Genomic DNA, 21,580 nt, shown 5'->3' with positions numbered 1-21,580 from the left:
GCTGTCATTAGTCTCATAATCACCTCCTTGGGGTCGTCAACGCCACCCTGTCTGGGTCTTGCCTGTTCATTTCAAGATCTGCTTGTATCTTTCATGACACCTAGTACAATTTGAAGATATTTTACTTTTCTTTGTGTTTGTTTTTCTGATTCTCAGCAACTTACTAAAACTCTGATGAATACCACTTGAGACAAAGAAAAAAATTAAAACTACAGTTACAGAATGTGTGGTAAATGATGTGAAAAATGCTACATATGAAAATCAATCACTCTCTTTTTCTCTACACATACACAAACTCTTTCTGGTTTTCCCTTTCTCTCTTGGATCAATTAATTCTACCCGACTTTTAATAAAAATACTGCAATTTCTTGCTCCTCCACTTCCCAGTTCCGTTTCTCAGAGCAATTATTGTTAATTTTCTATTTTTAGCTCTATTTAGGCTTTCCTAAACAATATTGGTAAATTGCTATTTCTTTGTTTTTACGTTTATAATTTCTTTAACAATATTTTTGAAGCTAATTGAATTATAACATTATATTGTACAATATACAACAGCTTACAGCAACCATACATACAGTGTACAACATAATGATTTGATATTTGTATATATTGCGAAATGATCACCACCATAAGTCTAAGGCCACATCCGTCACCAAACATAGTTACACTTTAAGTGCCAAGTCTTGATTGAGCAATCTGAGACATTGTTTTTTTCCCCTCCTTCCCTAATTCACATACACACCCTTCCCCTCCTCCATCTCCTATAATGATGCCACAATTTGGGGTTTTTATCATTAAGATTGTGTAAGCATTGTTTATATGTGAACTAAGGCGAATGCTACATTTACAGTTCTTGTGCAACTTTATTTTCCTGTTATTCTTAGCATTTCTTTTCTAGTTGATCTTTTTAACTGTCCAACATTTCTGGGAAACTCCTTTTGCTAAAGGTCAAGCATATCAGGCTGACACTTCAGTGTCTTTCTTTTACTCCTTTCCCGTGAGCCAAATCTTCCTGTTCCGGTCCTATGTGATTGTCCCCTGGGCCTGCGGTCCCTTTAGGGCATCCACGTTGTCATCCTGCTCCTTCTGTCCTGTGTTACAGCCTCCGTTACTGGACCCTGGCTGAAAACCGGGTCAGGAGAAAGTCAGCAGCCTCGTTGGGGAGGCCCCCATTGCTTCTCCTGAAGCATATTCATGGTGGTTTAAGGCTCTCTTATGTTTGTTTCGAGTTTCTCATTTCTGTTTGTTTCTTCTGTTACTGGGCTCTTTCTTGGTGAGCTATTCTGTATTGAGAGAGCACATGCTCTTGCTCTGAGACTCAGAGTACAAAGGAAATGCATGTTTTGAGAACTTGTGTGCAGAAACTCTCTTTATCTCACCCAGCTGATTGCTAGTTTGGCTTGGTTTAGAATTCTGGGTTGGAAGTAATTTTCCCTTAGAATTTTGAAGCAGTGCCCTCCCTGTCTTCTCTCTTGTTTCCAGTGTTGCCTTTGAGCAGCTGGACGCCTTTCCAGTGCCTGGTCTCTTATCGATGACCTGGAGCTGGTCCAGCTATTGATTTCAGATCTCTGGTATTTAGGTAAGCAGGAAATTGGCCAGGCTGCTTGCTGTGTGACTATTGCTCATGCTTTAGATTTTCAGGACAAGCTTCAAGCATTTCTTTTTGGCTTTCCTACTTCCCAGATTCAACGTTTGCCATATGAAAGCTGCATATGACTTTGGTGGTCCGTCGTATTAGCGCTGTGGAGTTGAGCACAGGGCTTCTGTGCGCCTCCCAGGAGTACTCACACAGAAAACGGCCTGCGTGGTGCCCCCTGAAGTTGTGCAGGAAGATTGCCCTTGCTCTCTGGATGCTGTGGGCTTTGCTGAGTCATGCCCTGGAGGGTGGGTATCGAGCCTGGCTTTGCGGGAACCCTAGAATAATAGGCTGCACCTAAACGAACCAAAAGGTAGAGAGAATTCATGCCTTGACCTTGTTAGTACAGCGCTCAAAACAAATACCCTAACTTGTCATAGAGCAGGATACAATGAGTTGAGAGAGTCACTGCTATTTACACTTTAGGTGTGGTTTGGAGCTTAATGCCACATGGGTGCCGCTTTCTGCTTGTCAGCCTCTCAAGAACACCGGGTCCCTTTTGTGCACGGTTTGGCATTCTGTGTAGCACTGAAGGAAATACGCATCCAGAGTAGCAGATTTCAGCCGAAGAATCGTAGAATGAATCTATTAAAATCGTCTAGCTCCCCAGTACTTGGAAGGTCCTAACCTGTTTTCCGTATTTCAAACAGCTGATGGAAGATACTCATTTCTGTGCTCCAGTTGCACTAGCTCTGACCTGTAAACCAGGTTATTTGCTTTGTTAGCAGCTAAACCCTTTCAAAAGAAGGCGTCTGTATGATGGAACAAGAGGTAGGGAGTTTTTGCTCCAGTTTAATCATCTCATTTTAGAGATGAAGAAACTGAGGCCCAAGTCCCCACAGTGAGCTGGTGACAACATGACCCATATCAGAGCCTCCTGACCCCTTTTTAAAACTGCGTGCTGCTACGTGTTGAAACAATGAGCGTGATGAAACTTAGGAAGGCAAAATAATAATGTTCCCAAGTGCCAGGATCATTGATCAGAGTTTTCAGGTCAGGCTGGAAAACTTGTTGACCCAGCCACATCTCTGGGGGCCTTGAGAGTCTGGAGTGAGTGTACTGACAGATCTCCCCATGATTTGCTGGGGCCCTCAAAAGCTCCTGTCTGTGAGGTTCAGACTTCATCATCCCTCCTACCCGCTTGTCATAGCGCCAGAGTTTGTGAAAGTTGTTTTGGACCAAAGGAGACAACTGAGGGACTTGCTCTCGCTGTCAGTCATAATGGCTTGACTTGACCACACCTACTTTATACAAGATGTTTGCCATCCAGCTAATGGCAGTACCACCTTTTTTCAAATGATGAGGGTGACGCCATCCTGGAAAACCTTTCGTAGGGAGAGTTCTCGTCACTTGAAAATGCATTTACTAGTCAACGGAAACATTTTTATGTGAACTACAAATTGATAACTTGTGTTTGCTAAAACAACGCCAAGACCTGTTAAAATGGACGCGGTCACTTTAATAGTTAGTTCTCAAATACAACGTAAGGGCTATTTTTGGTTTCGATAATAAAACCTCTTTAAAATAGCTGTTGACCTCTTCTCATCAAAGCTCTCCTGTAACTGGTACACACAATACAGGGTGTTCCCAACCAAAAACCGTACATGCACTCAGTGTTTAAAAAAAAAAAAAATCAAATCAAGCGTTCTTGGGAAATAAAATGTAAAAGCCGGGACCAGAGCTGTCCATTAGAACACAGGTTAGGGACCACAGTGCACAAGACTGCATGTGCTGTCACCAGCACCCAACGAGAATTTCACCACAAGTCAGAAGACGGCCCCGTGGCCTCTCACCTGGGACTCAGTGGCTCATGAGTTGCTAAAATCCCGATCCACCTGTGAATGAGGAAGAACTGGCCCCGTAAGCTGGAGGAAGGACGTTATATGAACCTTCCTGCGGCTCTGCTCTCACTGCGTGGCTATGTTTTAGGGTATTGATAGCATTGAAACCTTACTTTCTCTCTTAATTGACGTTCTTTTAGGAATGAATATATATTTTCTTAGTTTACCTTTTGAATTTCACTTCCAAATATCTTCTGGGTAAATTCAAAACCACAAGTTGCGTTGTTGTGTTGTGTGTAACGTCAGAAAATTTCAGTGAGAGTCTTCAACCAGCCTCTTATCAGGGTTCGTGCAAAATGGTACGTTAAGCTCTTAACCTTTTAAAAATAAATGATGTCTAAATATTTAAAGATATTTAACAATACAATTTCACTTTTGGCTCAAGTTCTAAGTTCCCTAAAATAGATGTTTAACTATAATCCAGTAGAAATGGAAAATATGATTTAAAAATTGATTTTCTGTGTTTTTTCCCCATTTCACGAGTATTAGTGAACACTAGCTTTCATTTGTCAAAATAGAAATTGATCGCTTTCATTTTTAATAATACCACTAAGTAAAGCTGAAAAGTTCAGCATGCTTGTGTATATGTGCCATGTGTGACTAAGACATTGGATTCTGTGTGTGTGCCCACTTTTAGCTCCGCTGTTGCCTGTGGCATCTCTGCTGTGGGTGGGCTTTGCCTGGTGCAGACAGGTGGATATCTTAAGGCTTATGGGCCCATGGTTGCCACGTGCCTATAGCATTCAGAGAGTGGCCATTAGCCAAAGAACCGTTTCTGGGCTACGGCCCCCAGAATGTCAGTTGTGATCTTTGGCGTCTGGCTAGAGGAACTCCCAGATGCCTAAGAGAAGCCCAGACGTGTGTTGTGTAATGGTGTGGCTTTCGCCCACGCATAGCTTCTAACACTTGAGGGAGGCACATGTGCTGCCATGCCCCTGGGGATGAGGGTGCGTGAGTTGGCCAGGGCGCCATCTTCTTTGATGTGACCACCCACACTGTTGGGCTTTAGCACCTGGCAGTTAGGAGAGCCAGACTGACTTCCCAATAGCTAATGAGAAGCCCAGGTCTTTCCTTAAAGAGAGAAAAATTAATCAAAGCCAAGGTCCATCCACGTTCTCAGTCGCTTCCCAAAAGGTGTTGGAAAATTGTACACAAATTTTCATGCTGCCCCCATACATTTTGGCAAGCTGTTACTGTTAATGATTGGGTGCTTCAGGGATTTCACGATGAATGATTATGTTAATGCCACCCCAGCACTAGGTCACTGCCTGTGGGCCAGGCGGTGACCTAGTGCTGGGGTGACATTAGTGAACAGGAGTAAGTGGGCCCTCTCCTTATGGAGCTTGGGGGTCAAGAAATGAACAAGCAAATAAATGAACAAGCAAATAAATACACAAGTAGGAATCAAGATGAGTGCTATGAAAGGGAAAAACGTCACTCTGGGAAAGCAATGGAGCAGTCTAATTTGGTCACAGGCTGCCAAGGAGACTTGTTTTCAATGCCATGTGGCTACTGAATGTGACAGCTGTCCATGGGACATTCTAGTGCCTTTGACAGACTTTGAAAAACAAACGCTTTTTGCCAAAGAGCCCAACTGATCTGAATACCATTTCCTTTTGGGTATTGCAGATTTGAAGGCCCGACGCAGTGGCCTGCACGGTGGGGTATTGGTGAGACCCAGTAAGGACTAATGGAGGGCGCGTCTCTGTCCTTGGTCAGCACGGTTTTGCCTCACTCACGTCTCACCTGGTTGCAGTGGAGGCCTGTGCTATTCCAGGCTCATGGGGCTCGTTGACTGTGTTTGTGGTTGAGCTGAGGCATTCGCTTTCTTGTTTGTGTTTGCCGTCAAAGGTTATAAGCACCGCAGCTGAGTCACTCATTTGGAGAGCTAAGTGAGAGACTGTCATCTTTCCTTATTATGTATTCTTTTATTCTTCTTCCCCACATTGTTTTTCACAGGCGTTGTGTGTCTTGTTTGGACTGTTAATATGGTCCGGGAAATCTCAGGCAGAATTATCAGGAGAGACACATGTTTGCTGTTGGAGCTTGGTGAGGGCTGTGCTAAGGGACGGCTTTGTCTCTCCTGTTTAATTAACGTTGTTAGGGTTGTTTGTATGGCTGAGCACGCCCGTGTGTGCACAGAGGGTGTGGGAACAGACAACCTTTACCTGCTGGTAAAGGTGGCACCTTCCAGCACCACCAGGTGAGTTTTTAAACTGTATGTGTTGAAGGGGGACTTTGTTTCCTCCTGCGACACTTCCAGTCACCATTTTTCTTGTCTTGTTTTGCAGCTCCTTTTTGGCAAACAGTGAAAAGCATTAAAAACAAACAAACATCCCCGTAGAGTCTCTTTGAACAAGTCAGCGTGATCTTGCTGTTCAGATTGCTATTGTGGTTCCCGGGCTCTCCGAGGGGGTTTGGGGTGGTCCTCTGACATTCGCTATTTCACTATTCATTTGCTGTGTTTTACTGATGGATATTTGTCATAGTAAGAAGATATGGAAATGTTCTCTGTGTTAGTCTTCTCTTACTGGAGTCGAAAAAGGGACTCCTCATGATGAAGTAGCCAGCCCTTAGCCTGAACAGTTCCTCTCAGAACCAAATTTGGGGCTGTCTTCTTGCAGCTCAACTTATGGCTTGAATTCTTGTGGGCTAGTCTCAGACATGAATAATCTTTTCTCCTTTGGTTATTTTCCCTCTGCCAATTTCCTTATATTTTTATACTTATTCCGTATTATAGTAGACATTTAAGTTCTCTCCATTGCTTTTTGGACTGCACTACGGTAGAAATAAATACTCATGGAGGCAAGTCTGTGTGTGTGCGTGTGTGTGTGCATGCGTGTACACGCATGTGTGCACGTGTGTGTGCCTGTGGCTGGGGAGGAGGCTTCTGGAATGAGGTGAACAGCTTCTAGCAAGATGAGCCCAGTTAAGTGCCATAGTCGTTCTGAGCTTCAGTCTCCTCATTTGTAGAAAATAGGCGCCTCGCAGAACAGCAGTAAGGTTTTGGAGACAGCAGCCCTTCTTGAGTCTGTGGCCTGCGGGTCATGAATTCACTCAGGCCAGTGCCCTTGCCCTGTGGTTTTTTCCCAGAATCACAGTTTTCCACCCAAAGATGTTCCACTAAATCTCGTCTTGCTACTTGTTTGTGCTATTTTTAAAAAATCACAAAATGTAAAGCACGACATTAAAATATTATCTTAAAAAAATAACTTTATAGCTGAAGGGAGCCCGATTTATAAATTGCCTTGACTTTGGGGTCCAGGTTCAACTAATCCACCTGTGCGTGTTTGACGTGGGAGGACTTTCTCATTATCGTGTCTCGTGCTCTCACGCTGCCCCTGAGTGGACAGGATAACCTGCGTGAGTGAGGGGCTGTGCTCGGCCCGCTCCTCAAACCCTGCTGCGGGTCCTGGAAGTCCCAGGATCAGGGGCTGCATTTGAGGGACTTTGGAAAATTGACAGCCATCGAAAGAGATTCATTCTCATCCCAGGTTCACTCTCAGTTTGGAATGTTCTAGAAACAGAGAGTATAAGACATTTCGAGGACCGAGGTCCGTGAGGCAACCAGCCCTCTCCCATGCTTGTGCACTCAAAGGCATTCTCTCCCTGTCTCCCTCTCTCCATTTCTGTCTTCTTTTTTAATTGGATGCATAGGACAGAATCAGAAAGGGTTTTCCTACCCGGGATGACAGAACGTAGTCTCTGGCCTTGAGGCGGCCCTGCCGTCAAAATCCACTGGACAGTGCCCATCGGTGTGTGGGCCCAGAGTGCACATTACTGATACGTAATATTGGTGCCCAAATACTTACCACTCCTTCCTCCTGTGTCTCCAGGGTGGCCACAGAGCAGCCGAGAGTCGCAACTCTCCACGCACTGGGAATAACGGGCCACATGTTGCCCCGTCCATGCCAGCCATTAGGACATCCATTGCACACACCACAGACTCTCTGGTTGTTGTTTTTTTGACTGAAGTTTTGAAAACATCTGCCACCCTGGGTCAGTCAGGACAGTTGCACCAAGTAGGATTATAATCCTTAGCTTTGACTTCCCTATCCCAGAGTGGCCTTTCATGGGGACAGACGCCCCAGAGTGTCATTACTGTTCTGTCACTGTAATGTATCCAGAAACTACAATGACAAGAGTCCACATCCAGTTCTGGGTATGACGTGGTTTCTTTAACATGTTGGCAGGAATAAGAAATAAAAGTGGCTGATGTGTTCCTGGGTCAACTACTGGATCTTGTGTTCCTGCTATTAAGATCGTGTCTGTGTGGGGCGCTGCTGCCCTGTGTTCTTAGACAAAGTGGGGTGTTCATTAACGGGGTGACCGTGGGCCATCTCGCCTGGGCATGCAGCGCCAGTGATGAAGCTGATAAAGGGCACTTGAATTTGGCCTTGAGATAATGGCCCTCCCAGGAGGACAGAAGACTCATTCAGTGCTCAGTCTAGTTTATGTTTTGGACGTTTGAAACACATCGGACGGTTGCTTCTGTGTCATGTGCTCATTTGGATCTTTATTAGAGTGACCATATAATTTACTGTCCAAACCTAAGTACAAACCTAAGGGCAGCGTGTAAGTCAGGATGCTGTGGACTCTCTGATCTTAAGTCACCTGTTGGTTTTAATCTGCAGTTTCTTATCGTTTGTTCAGATATGTCAGTTGTTCTCTCTTTGTTCACTGAGTGTAGCAGCCTGAGAGCCTTTGTTCAGCCTTTGTAGCAGGAGTTGGGAGGAGATAGGCTGAGTCGTCATCTGCGTGGGGCTGACAGAGCCAACTGCAGGGCTCGTTAACCTTGACGCAGACGGACACTGCAGCAGGCATTTCAGTCTGGACACTTGGCCCATGGGGTATGCAAGCCTCAGTCCTAGTTCTGGAACCTCGTGGTCTCAGACTGGGACAGGGAGGTCTGGGCTGTGTGAGAACTTGTTGCTGAGCCTGGGATGTTGACCAGGAGTGGTCAGTCCAGGAGCCCGTCTGTATGTGGCTGTCATCTTGGACCACGGGGTATTCGGGTAGGATCAAGAGTCATTCCCCTGGAAGGGGCCTGGCAGGAGCTAGGGAAGAAGCGCCCCGGCAGGGCTCCTGTGGGAGGAGAGGAGGGGAGCAGGGTAGGGATGGGCTGGAGAACCAGGCCGACCAACAGGACAGAACCAAGTCTGCTGTCACATGAGGCACGGTGGCTGAAGTCCCTTCCTTGCAAGCTTGGGTTTGCAGAGTGAAGGAGGCGAGGAAGCAGCGCATCACCCACAGCTGTGCCTGTGCCGCTGGTCTCGGAACTGCAGGGCGGCGGAATCCCTTTTCGGGACCCTGGACAGGGCCAGGTACATGGGAACGGGCCCTTGGACAGAATGTGGACGTGAGCCGATGAGTGGTCGGCCAGAACTGGATGGGCAATGACAAGGCAGGAGGAAATATGACAGTGCTCTTTCAGCTCTGCTCTCTGGATCATTCTGGTGCTTTTGATGAGTTGATTCAAGTACATGCCAGGGGCCTCCGTAGAGCAGTGGACTTGGAGTCAAGAAAACCCAACTCTTTCAGTTAGAGGCTGCACGATTTTAGACAAATTGCTCCATCCTAATCTACTTATGAATATATAATTTCCACATATCTGACTTCATTGGGCTGCTGCCTTAAATGAGATGGAGATGTGAAAATACACAGCACATGGTAGGTCCTTAGTACACATTGAATTAAACTTATTGGGGTGACATTTGTTAATACGTGAAGCTTCAAGTGTACAATTCTGTAAGACATCATCGTTATATTGCATTGTGCACTCACCACCCAAAGTCTAGTCTCCTTCCTTCGCTGCATATTTGACCCCTTTACCTTCTTCATCCTCCCGCCAACTCCCTTCCCCTTTGGGAACCACCATACTGTTGTCTGTGTCTATGAGCTTGTTTGCTTTGCTTGTTCATTTGTTGCTTCCTGTTTTATATCCCGCATATGAGTGAGATCACACTTCTTGTCCGTTTCCATTTGACTGACTTCGCTGAGCATGATACTCACAAGATCCAGCCACGTTGTTGCAAATGGCAGGGTGTCGTCCTGTCTTATACCCGCACCAGCTTCTTTCTTTTTGTGTCGGGTGTGCCCATAGGGTTCATTGAATTTATTAGCGTGTGTCTGGCCCCCTTCCCCACCCACAAGCCGTTCTTCACAACCTCCTCAGCGCCTGCCACTGTGCCTTGCTGCCAGTATGTACGTGGATTTATTTATGAAGGGAGCGGCCCCAAAGTGCAGCTTGATGTCTGGGTCAGTCACATAGCCGACCTTTAGTTTGCGGTTTATGGCCTCAGAGAGTGTTTGACTGGCAGTGACCGGAGCGATCGTTGCAGTCCAGTGTTGGCAAAGCTGGCCGTGAACACAGTAAATCCCCAGGCCTCACCCCTGAGGATTCGGACCTCCCAGGTCCAGAGTGGGGCCCAGGAATCTGTGTTTTTAGAAAGTGCTGCAAAGTAATTCCGCTGGCCAGCCAGTTTGGGGAAGGGCGTACCTTGCCGGTGCCTCACTTTACAGACGAAAACACTGAGGCACAGAGAGGAGGACGTGGGGTGTTTCTCACTGGCTGTGCCCCACCAGCTTGCTGGCCTCCCTGTGCAGCTGTGATTTGGGCCAAAATTTAACTATGGCAGGTACCACTGGCCAGGAATACAGTGTATTTCATTGCAATTTGCATAAAAACCCAAACAAACCAACCGGGCTGCTCGTGACAACAGTTTCTTGACCTTCACGTATTTATTTCTTTTTCGCCTCTGTGCTCCTGGATTTCACGTCCCTTTTGCCGTCCCCTCTTTCTTCCCTTTGTCCCTCTTACCCTCCTGCTACAGTGCAATGTCTGACTTTGATCGGATCTCTTCTTCTCTAGCTCCTTTCTGTGACCGAATCTGGTAGTTAAAACCTAACTTACTGGTCACTCAGCTAGAGGGGCTGCAGAGGTACTCTCCCTCCCTCCCGGGGTGGAAGTCCCCTTCTGAGCTGCAGGGATCACCTCTCGTAGCAGGTGCGAGGCTGTGGATGGGACGATGTTGTGCTCTAGGTGGCGCCCAGGGGCCCGCTGCACTGACTTGCTCCTGGCTTGATTTGCCCTTGGCTTTTGTCACAAGTCAATGCAAAGCAGGACTAGAGCAGGCTGATCTCGCTTTGCCTTGACCTTAGGTGGACTTGGTTCCACTCCAGCTGTGCCCTTGGCTTCTCCCACTCTGTGGGTTCAAGCATGCAGACTCCCTGCTGCTCTCCCCGCTGTCTTGTGGGTTCTCCACTGTGCCCTGCTGAGCTGGCACATTCCCCGAATTCACTGGATTATCACCCTGTCCCCCATCTCCACCGCCTGCACACTTTCTGGTTGCTACCACCCAGCGTCTCCCTGCCTGTGGGTGCCTTCCAAAAGTTCTCATCTTCTGTAGAAGGAAGCTCACCCCTTTATTTTTCCTTCATATTTCTCTCCTCTCTTGCTTCTAATTTATTTTTTTGGTCATCACAACTAAAGAAGTACTTCTCTAGGAAAAAAAAAAAGGCTTCTGAGTTTACTCTCCCATTTGTAATTGAGTTATTACTTTACTTCACTCCATTTTGATTACGCTTTTTTTCCAAGTTATTTAAAACTATATATTTTGTTGATTTTTAAGAAATAGAACCCCCCTCCCCAACGTAACACACAGTTAAACAGGTGTGAAACTTGGATGCATTTTACAATTCAGAGGGTCATAGTTTACTTGGCACCCTGTTTTTTTTTGTGTTTTTTTTTGGCTTAATGGTGAATAATTTAGTTTCATGTAGCATCTTCAGACACTAGTTTTGCAGGATCTGCATAAAAGGCCAGGGATATTAAAGCCAACTTTAGTTGAAATTCAGAATTTTGTGATAATAAGGCAGATAGATGACTGCAAGTACGCCGAACTCCTGGGAAGATGACAGAATTATTTTTCAGCAAAATGTGATGATCTGGACTTTGCATGTTGTTGGATAAATCATTATGCCTTAGGAGGCCCTTCTTTTATGATCTAAACCACCGTAATATTAAATAAAGCCAACTACATAAAGGACTCTATCTAGGCAAAGTCTGTGGTTATATATTTCAGTAAAGGAAAACAAAATCCCCTTTTTGGATCTCTGTTTTGAAAGATTTATAAGCAAATGCTATAAATTAATTCCAACATTAGAACTATGGAGGACTCCAGTGCTTTTGTTCATAGATTTTCTTTCTTTGAAGATAAAAAACAAAAATGTGTATTTTAGCTGTTGACACCATTCCTTTCATAGTATAAAACCGGTTATGCTGTTCCCAGAAATGAGGGTTAGGTTTTTACACCTAGAATGGACTAACTATTGTCCTTTTTATCTATTACCAAAGAATTTTTTTGATTCATTTTTGTGAACTATCCCTTTCTTTTCTTTATGAAGATGGATCTTGTTGAGCCATTTAATTTGGCTTTGCAGAACTCATCATAAAGTAATGGAAAATTTAGTTAGGTTTTCCTTGTCAAGTGGATATACAACTATTTGAAACTTTTTAGAGATTTGTAGAAGCGCTGAGTGGCAGTGTCCGGAAGGTAGCGGTAGTGCCTTCGTGTCCGTTTTGTCATGTGACTTGTCCACACAGCCCAGTGCCTGTCCTGGTGCTCTGGCCAGCCCGGTCACTTTGCTGCGACTTCCTGCATTGCCGAGGCTGAGCAGGCATCCTGGGGCCCCTATGCATGCAGAGTGCTTGAAAGTCAGTAAAGGGACAAGGCAAAGCTGTGACCCTGACGGGTGGTACACAGAAAGCCAAGATGGCAGATTACCCGAGAGTAATTTAGTTCGCAGCCTGTCATTTCGTTTTGAACACCTTCATGGGGTTGGTGCCCAACTCTCATGGGTCTGACTCATGAGCCCCGAATGCAGACTGATTTGATATTAGTCAAAGCCCGTGATTTGATAGAAAATTGTTCCTTTAAAATCATGGTGCATTCCACAATGGACATAAATCGGGGATTCCCCAGCCTCCTCTATTTTATTTATTTTTTTAACCTTTTGTAGAGGGTTGACCTTTACAGTCTTTTAGGCTTTCTTGGCATCTCTACCTGTTTTCCTTATTCTCTCCTTTGTCTCTGAGCATACGGATCAAGTCTGATTTTTCAGCTGACCCAGATAACAGAGACTAATCCTGTAAACCATCCCAACAATACCAGGTGGGCTATGGCAGTCGTCTTGAAAACAAGACTAAAATTCAAAATAATATAGCCAAAGCAGAGAATGAAAGAAAGTATAACAAATAAAAAGCAGGAAGAAAAAAACAAATAGACAAACTTTCCAATATAAAAATGAATCAGAAATGATCTGTATAAGCAGGGCTAGAAATCATCTGTGGCCTGTAAAAATCACAAGCTCATCGTGAGTCAGCTGGGTAATGTGGTACTTTTTAAAGCAAACCATCATACTGAGATGTAGAAATTGGACACAGCTTGCTGAAGGAAAGGACATGTAGCGATTTGCAGAACTTCTTTTCTGATAGCAGCGAAACCGTACAGTATGCCTTTGTAAGACAAATGGGTATTCGTATATACATATAATTTTATATACAGTCAGCCCTCCATATCCACGGGTTCCATATCCATGAATTGAACTGACCATGGATGGAAATATTCGAAAAACAATGTTATGTTGTTGCAGACATTTACTGTATAGTTAGGCTTAATGGTTACATCTCTATTGAACATTAATAGACTTTTTTTCTTTTTCTTTTTTTTTAACAAGAAAAAAATGACCAAATTTAATTACAATCTGTTAGAAAACAAAATTCAACTGAATAAATTTGGAAATCTAATTGGTTTTATTAAACGACTGATGAATGGGGCAGCACCCCAACTAGCAACTAGAAAGGTGCTCTAGACTTTTTTCTTCTTATTGCCTAAACAATGCAGTCTAACAACTACGAGTATTTACATAACGTTTACATTGTACTAGGTATTATAAGTAATCTAGAGATGATGTACAGTATACAGGAAGATGTATGTAGGTTATATGCAGATACTACACCATTATATAAAGGACTTGAGGATCCACGGATTTTGTTTTCCATGGGGTCCTGGAACTAATACCCTGCGGATACCGAGAGAAGACTGTATCTATAAAATGTGTATTTGTGTATGATTTTGTATATTTACATATAGCATAAATTGTCATATGTAATGTTTACCTATCATGACATGCGTCTATGTATTATAGTTGTTATATATAATGTTTGCCTGTTTTGGTTTCCAAAATCTGGAATATACTTTGTCAGATAAAAGTTATGCCTTACTCATATGTCAGCGAAAAGAAGTACATGTAACTATTTTAGTAAACAGAAATGATATTTAAAAAGATGGAGTGGTTTTTGTTCTTTAATTGCATATAGAAAGCCCAGCAATCTACAGGAAGATGTTATGACAGCTGGAGACGTAGGGATGCATACTGAGTGGTCTCGGTTCTCGGACCCATCGATGCAGCCAGAGGTCCCGAGGCTAATTTGGATAAAGACAAGGGTCCGTGTGCTGCTTTAAGCCATTTTAAGGAGAAAGAAAGCCTTTATTGGTCAGTAATGGGGACCTCCCCACCAAGATACGATGAGGGTATGGCCGGCTACATGGGCGAGTGGCCTGGATGCTCACACAGAGCCTGGTGTTCAGAAGGCCCGCCCTTGGGGGTTAATGCTCTGAGGTTGCCGTCTTGCAATTCTGACTGAGTTCATCTTTCAGTTTGTATTTTGTGTGTGAAGTCTGACAGGTCAATGAAGCATGTGAGCCTCAGCTCACAAGTGTTTCCATCTCCCCGGGATGGGGTTCTTGCCAGCCCCTCCTTTGCCACTTGGTGCCAGTTCTGCCCAGCCTCGCCCTCCCCACCCTACCCGACTGCCCAGGGTCCTCTGCCCAGCGCCAGGTTGCATCAGTGGAGGGAGGCTTGTGTTCCACTGTGGCCGTCTGCCCTTTGCTGGGGCCTGAGCACAGGTGTGAGAAGGCTTTTCTTAGGGCACATGCCTTGTAGCTGCAAGATAAGGTGGTCACCTGCCTTTGTGCTCATTGGTAGCGCTTTGGTGCATTGAATGGTGACTGGGCAGAGGCCTCAAACCCACCCTGGATCAAGGTCCCGATCCCTGGAATGAAGATTCTAGTTGTCTTGGGGAGCTCCCCTTTCTCATGGGTTGGGGATATAGAATAGTGGGATGGGGATTTTGACTTCTCCACCCCCAGCGAGGTCTCTGCATTTTTGTCTTGCACTGGACTTCAAAAATTAGGCCCTCTGAGAATGGCGCATATCCACAGAACACTCTCCCCCTTCAAAGTCTGCGATGCGATCACTCTGCTTCTCATGGTCTCTTGGGCATCCTGCATTTTGACCACAACCCCTCTCTTAATAATTATTCTGCAGCACTCAAGAATCCTCTGACCACTCTGTGTAACCATCTTTGCCTCCAGATTTCTCCATGGGTGAGGTGGTCACCACAAGTTTCTATGAATTCTGTGACTGGGCCTATAGCAAGGCCATCCCGGGGCTCAAGTCAGGCTGTGCCAGGTGATACCATTTGCCAGGTTCTAGTGGTGTTTGGTTCTTCCACTGAGAACAACTCCTTACCTCAGAGTAATTCTCAGCATCAGCCAAGCCAATCAATACTTCCTGACGCTTAGACCTTAGGAATGCAGTAGATTTTAGCAAGATGTTTAAGAAAATCTCACATTATGTCTTTGTGGACAAGGTGGAATAATATGGACAAGAATACAGTGGCAAACTGGATGACCTGCCATCTTCACAAAGTGCTGATTCATAAATGGAGGTCACTCTGGGTGCAGTTGCTAATGGGCAGTGATGGAAATCCAGTACTGATGGATCCCTTCGATCAGTTGTGTGGACGAGGACTCATGACATTTGGATATCAGATGTGTGGGTGTCGTGAAGCTGGACAAGAGAACGGGTGTGATTAATGGCACCTTTAAGGCTGCAGATTTGAATGCTAGGTTGTGTCAACCAACATCAAATTCAATAGCACATACTTAGATTCAAAAAATTGCATCTGAAAAATAGAATTTTTAGGGGTTTTAACTGCCTGTAAATTCAAAATAAGGCAGCACACTGATCGAGTTGTTGAAAAGAAGTCTGTGACCAAATAAGTTGAAAACTTATGAACACACAAAATCCTACATGTAAATTTTTAGAGCAGTTTTATTCATGATTACCCCAAACTGGAAACAACCATGATATCTTTCAGTAGGTGAATGGATGAACAGTGGCACGTCATCCAATGGAATAGTATTCAGAAATAAAAAGAAATGAGCCACGAAAGACACAGAACAAACTTAAGTAAATCCTGCTCAGGGAAAGAAGCACATCTCAAAAGGCTGGAGAGGGCGGGATAACAGGAAGGGCCAAGGAATTTTCAGGGCAGTGAAAATACTCTGTATGACACGGTGATGGTGGATCCATGTCATTAGACGTTGTCAAAACCCATGGAATGTACAGCACAAAGAGTGGCCCTGATGAGAACTTGGACTTTAGTTACAGCGTGTCAATATTGGTTCATCAATGATAACAGTGATATCACTGATGCAAGATGGTGATACTGGGGAGAGTACACAGGGGAAAAGGGATCCATGGGGACTCTGTACTGGCGGCTTAGTTTTTCAGTAAACCTAAAACTGCTCTAAAACAATAAAGTCTAGTAATTTTTTCAAAAAGCCTGTAGCAGAGCTATGGCGTCCAGAACAAAGGTGCCTCCTAGTCCCCGACTCCGTAGGGACCAGACGCTGTGGGAGCATTTGGTATGAAGAGTTGCCACCTGGAACCTGGCCAGCGGGGGGGTGGGATGCTGGGATGCGTCAGGAAGATGTGTGTCCCGAAGACCACAGCACTTCAGGGAGGCCTGAGCATAATCCCCAGTCCCTGCAACTCTGGAGGGGACTGCTGGTGTCTTTGAGGTGCACTCCCAGCATCTCCGAAGTCCGTTTGGCACACCTGAGCAGACCCACTAACGAATTGGTGACAGTCCTCCCAGCTATTTTCATGCGATAACAGGCAGATGGAGACATTTCGCAGAGTGGTAAGAGCCTGCTTAGAGCCAAGCGTCTGGACTCCCCTCCTGGTCCCACGTCTCCCTGGTCTTGGGCAAGTTGCTTAAACTCTCTTTGCTCACCTGTGAGATGGGGATAATGGCTGTGCCTTCCTCATGGGACTCGTGTAAGTACCGAATGAGTGACTCCATGTGAAGTTCTGAGAGCACTGCTCACACTCACCGAATGTCAGCTGTTTCGCTCATCCACAGTTTGGTCCCGGAGGGCAGAAGCACCACCACTGGGTCGGGAGAGGCACACTCGAAGAGCAGTCTTTCTCACTCTTCTGGCCTGGCCTCCATGCACTCGTGCAGTCCCCTTTGCGCACGCCATTCCCAAACCTGGGATGCATTTGTCTCTACCTGGCAAAGTCCACTTCTCTGGGAAGGCAAAGCTTAAACGCCACCTTCTCTGGAGCACTGGCTCTGACTTCCTTATACGCTTGTCGGCTTCCGTTTCTGCTCCCACAGCATTTTGAATGGTACTAGGGTTAAATATAGTTGTTTACTTGTCTACTTCCGGCTCCGCTGGGCAGGCTGAGGCCTGGTTGTCGGTGTTCTCCCCACGGCTCCTCTAGCGTCTGACCAACACTCATTATGCAATGAAAACAGAATTTGCCCTTCCCCCAATAATCATAGGATGCTGCAGGAAATTGGATGCTGCAAGAACGGCTGAGCTTCCTGATATGAGATGTAGTTCCGCAGTGGTGGGTGATGCTAACCCAGGGAATTCATGAGGCAGCAGAGGAGTGTAGCATTTTCCTGAGTGGTGCTACAGAACGCCAGCGTCAGATCACCGAGGACCAGACGGGCAGTTTTTGGGTGTTCTGTCCTATAAGACAGTTTTCATTGGTTGGAAACTTTAAAAAAAATAAATTTCGATATAGTAAGGTCACACATTCAAAACCCTCATTTGTCTTTGAGCTTGGAATTTTAGCTAACATAACCTATTTTGTTTATAAATCGAGCAGATTTTAACAGCCGTTTCCAAGATAGTCATTGGTGAATGATTGGCTCCATTAAAAGTTTAGTTACACTCCTTTAAACATTTTGAATGCATTTGTAAATTTTATAATTTCTCTGTCCCTTTAAAATACTTAATTATCAAAGATGATGAAGGTTGTTCCAAAGCGGCTTGGGAGCCAACCTGAATGAGCTCCCACCAGCCAGAAGGGGACACTTGAGGATCAGTTGGGACAGTGCCACAGTGGACGGAAGCACAGCAAATATGTTCATAGTAACACTAAACAAACAAAAACATTGAAGAAAACCAACTTCGTAACCTTTGGAGCAGGGGTGTCCAAACTTTTTTCAACGTTTTTCACCAAGGGCCGTATGCAGTAAAATACACAAACAGCCAGGCCACTCACTCGAGGTGAAGTACGTATTGCCTCACCTGGTTTATTTAAGTAAACTAAATATATTTTTGGAATTTGCTGCGGGCCAATTAACAATGGATTGCGGGCCGCAGTTGGCCCGCGGGGCCGCCGTTTGGACACCCCTGCTCTAGAGGATACCAAGGAACAGCCCATTCTCTTGAAAGCTGGTAAAGAGAAAGAATCAAGTCCTGACCCTGCCTCCTCCGAGGTCCGCCTCCCACAGTAATCAAACGTGGAGGACGGGAAGTTTCTCTTTGTAGATGTGATCCAGGTAACACCTGAGGCCAGAATGAAGGGCTGTCACCCCCACGTGTCTCCTGAGGTGTTACTGGCCCGGCAGTCAGCATCAGTGGCTGCTAGTATCACAAAAATAGGGACACCAGGCACCCAGACAGTATGTACCTCTTGATGGAAATACACCTATCCTGTGGTTTTACAGGGGAAAACAGTTGAACCTAAATCTGGTCAAACCTCTAGACCCAGCTACCAGTTTTTATAGTCTGCACAAGGAATAGAGGAAAATGTTAAATGAAACCACAAGGATACAGTGAGCAAGTCTCAGCCTCTGGAAAACTTGACTGGACAAATGAGTCTGTTTCTTCCACAAAAAATTTCAAGCCAAAAAGAAAGAGAGAGTGAGAGATGGGAGGAAACCTGTAAATTACAGGAAACCTAAAACGTGCATCTCTCAATTTCATTGTATGACTTTTTAAAATCCTGTTTCATCCGTTTAGTGTGTGTGTACATGTGTGTGCGTGTGTGCATGTGTGTGCAAAAGATGATTGGGAAAATGGGAATGCTGACAGAATATCTGATGACATTAAGGAATTAAAACAATTTTTAAGGCATGATAGTATTGTTTTTAGGTTATAAAGTCCTTTTTTGAAAGTTAAATGGCAATATTTGCAAATTATATGATATTTTGGATTTGCTTCAGATAATCTCGGGGTGGGGGGTGGGGGATGAGGGGTAGAGCTTAGTGTGCGGGAATATAGATAAAACGAGATTGGCTGTGAATGGACAATTGTGGAGGCTGGGTTTATTTTACCTTAGCCTCCCTTTTTGTATGTGTTTGAAATTTACCAAAGTAGAAGCTTAGAAAAATGACATCTAACAACCCAAGCCCTCCCAAGTATCGGGCAACTTCTATAAAATGAATTCAACTCAAAGTGTGCCTAAGATTTTAATTTCAAATCACAATTCTGAATTATACAACTACATATTTTAAATTGGAGCCATGAGCTGTGAATCATCTTAGATAGTGTAAATAATTAAAACACCAAATGTGCAGGTTTTTCTAGATCCAAATTATTAATATTAGGGATTCATTTCTCGAAACATGTCTGTACTTAATTTTGGGGGTTCAAAGACGCTAACCTACCAAAGAAACCGTCATGTGACCCCATGCAATTTTGGCATTACCGCCCCTTCCCCAGGCAGTTGTTGGGTGGCTTTCTCATGGGGCTGAGGATTCGTAGTAATTATTGAGACCCTTGGCCAACATGCCAGGATACATGGGGGCATCATCTTCAGTGCTCTTTCGAGTTGCTATGGCAGTGGTCTTCAAATGAGGTTTTCTGGAAGCCTGGCTCTGGGGTGAAGTCCTGTCATTACCTAATTTTTCTATTCCTGGAAGATTGCAACTTCCACTAAAAGAGTAACTAATGAGATTCACTGTTTCAGTTGGTTTTGCCCCTTTCTTTCTTTCTTGCTTGCTCTTTCTTTCTTTCTCTCTCTCTCTCTCTCTCTCTCTCTCCCCCCCCCCCCCTTCTCTCTCTTTCTTCATATTTAAATGACTTCTCCCTGGCTAGCTCTAAGGACCTTTACACTTGAGGGAACTTTCTCTCTCTCCTAGGGCTTTGCCTGATTCTGCAAAGAAGGCCAAAACACACTAAGCTAACGTTTGCAGATTCCCTCTGATGCAGTGTGAGTCAAACTGTGAGTGACAACTCGTGTGTGGATCCTGAGTCACTTTAGTGAGTCACAGTCAGCATTTAAAAATAAAGTAGTGCTGAATGGAAAGTACCAGAAGGCATCACAGATTGTGAGGATAAATATTATTTTTTTAAATTTTGGTTTTATTTGTATATATTTAGATGTAAATGAATTTCTTACTGTGGGTCACCATGAAAATTTTTGGAATTATGAGGTGAGGAATACCAAGTGAGCCTGGCACGCAGATGATAGCAAGAATTAATCATAAACCGATAGGGAGGCAGTAGGCCAAAAAGAAAATAAACACACACACACAAAAAAAAATCTTGATTAAAACAAACATGGGAACTCAAAAAATAGAGTAAGCAGTGGTTGGATAGTGGAGGAAAAATTGTTACCAAAGTCATGAATATTGGCATTATGTTTTGTTTTGTTTTGTTTTTTAATGTCTGTTCCTTCCCTCTGTGCTTCTTGTTCACCATTAATTCCCTTTTGGTAGCGCTGTGCCTGGCTCAGTGTAGGCAATCCATAAATACATATTTATTGAATTTAAATACTAGTAATTAGACTACCTGTTTTAGAGGACCGAGAGGAGGACCCTGGGGTCTGGGAATCTGTATTTTAACATGCTTTCCAGGCAGTCAACCTGGTGGCAGTTGCAGACCAATATTTAAGAAGCCCACTGTTCTACCCACTCATTTTACTCATTTTATTCATTTAACTTATGTCATACACAGTTAACATTAGAACCAAACTGGAAACTTGGGCTGCCCACCTCTGGTAGAAGGCTTTACACACAACTTCACCAGTAGCTCATGTTGCCCATTTCTTACCAAACACATTGCATGACCTTCTGGTAAATGTCCTGGACTCCATGCTTCTTGCCTATCCCACCTCGTCCTCTCTGCAGCCTCAAGGCATTTTCCTAAATCACTCAGCATTTCATTTTCCTGTCCTATACCTTTGGCTTTCTCTCTATTGCTGGTATCATTAAGACAAATGCCCTAGTTTATCATTCAGAGCCTGCACAGTGTCTGCCCCCAGACTGTTTCCTCAGTCTGTTCTCCCTTTGCCAGTCTCCCAGCACTCTCCTTTATCTGTCTCCTCCTGCTGGGGCCACTTCAGAACACTTGGCATGCCCCGGGCACATGTCAGCCTTCCCTGACTCTGATCTTCTGTTCATGTTGTATCCTCCAATGGGAGCAGCCTCTGTTTTCCTCTGAATTGCATCCATCCTCCCAGACCAAGTTCATATGCCACTTCTGTAAATTTTCCCCTAACGTAGTTAAGCCACTTCTCTTTGCTTCCTTGTACTCTTTGCTCATGTTCTATTATAGCACCTAAGACTCATTGCCTTGGGTTTTGTTAGCTCAGTCTGTGTTAGTCTCTCTGATGGGGAAGTAAGTTTCTAGAAAGCAGTATTCATGTGTTTTTGAATTCACTATATTCTCTACAGTGCCTTGCAGTTAGCATTGAATGACATTTGTTAAGTTAATTTTTCTATGCGTTATGATTACATCAAAGTTAATATTAATTGGCAACGTAGTCAATTAACTTGTGTAAAATGGGCTTTGACCTCTATATGAAGCCTCAGAGTTCCTTGTGACTTTCCATTTCTTTATAAGTCCAATTAAAAAAAAAAAAAAAGTACTGTAGGGTTTGTGCGCCTCATGATAAAGGATTCTTTGTTTTCCTCTGGAGAGGAGGTGGGCAGATACACAAAAGG

General features: G+C 44.5%; 1 protein-coding gene across 1 annotated transcript in view; it reads left to right on the top strand.

Annotated features, from left to right (window-relative positions):
• RETREG1 (reticulophagy regulator 1) overlaps positions 1-21,580 on the top strand; it is a 113,356-nt gene that overhangs the window by 12,076 nt on the left and 79,700 nt on the right. The gene's annotated exons all lie outside the window — the stretch shown is intronic.

The sequence above is a fragment of the Rhinolophus sinicus genome, chromosome 3, assembly GCF_057876585.1.
Source record: "Rhinolophus sinicus isolate RSI-liver-muscle chromosome 3, RSI-T2T, whole genome shotgun sequence".
Lineage (NCBI taxonomy): Eukaryota > Metazoa > Chordata > Mammalia > Chiroptera > Rhinolophidae > Rhinolophus > Rhinolophus sinicus.
The sequence above is the reverse complement of the archived record's forward strand: the minus strand, read 5'-3'. Positions and strand labels throughout refer to the sequence as shown.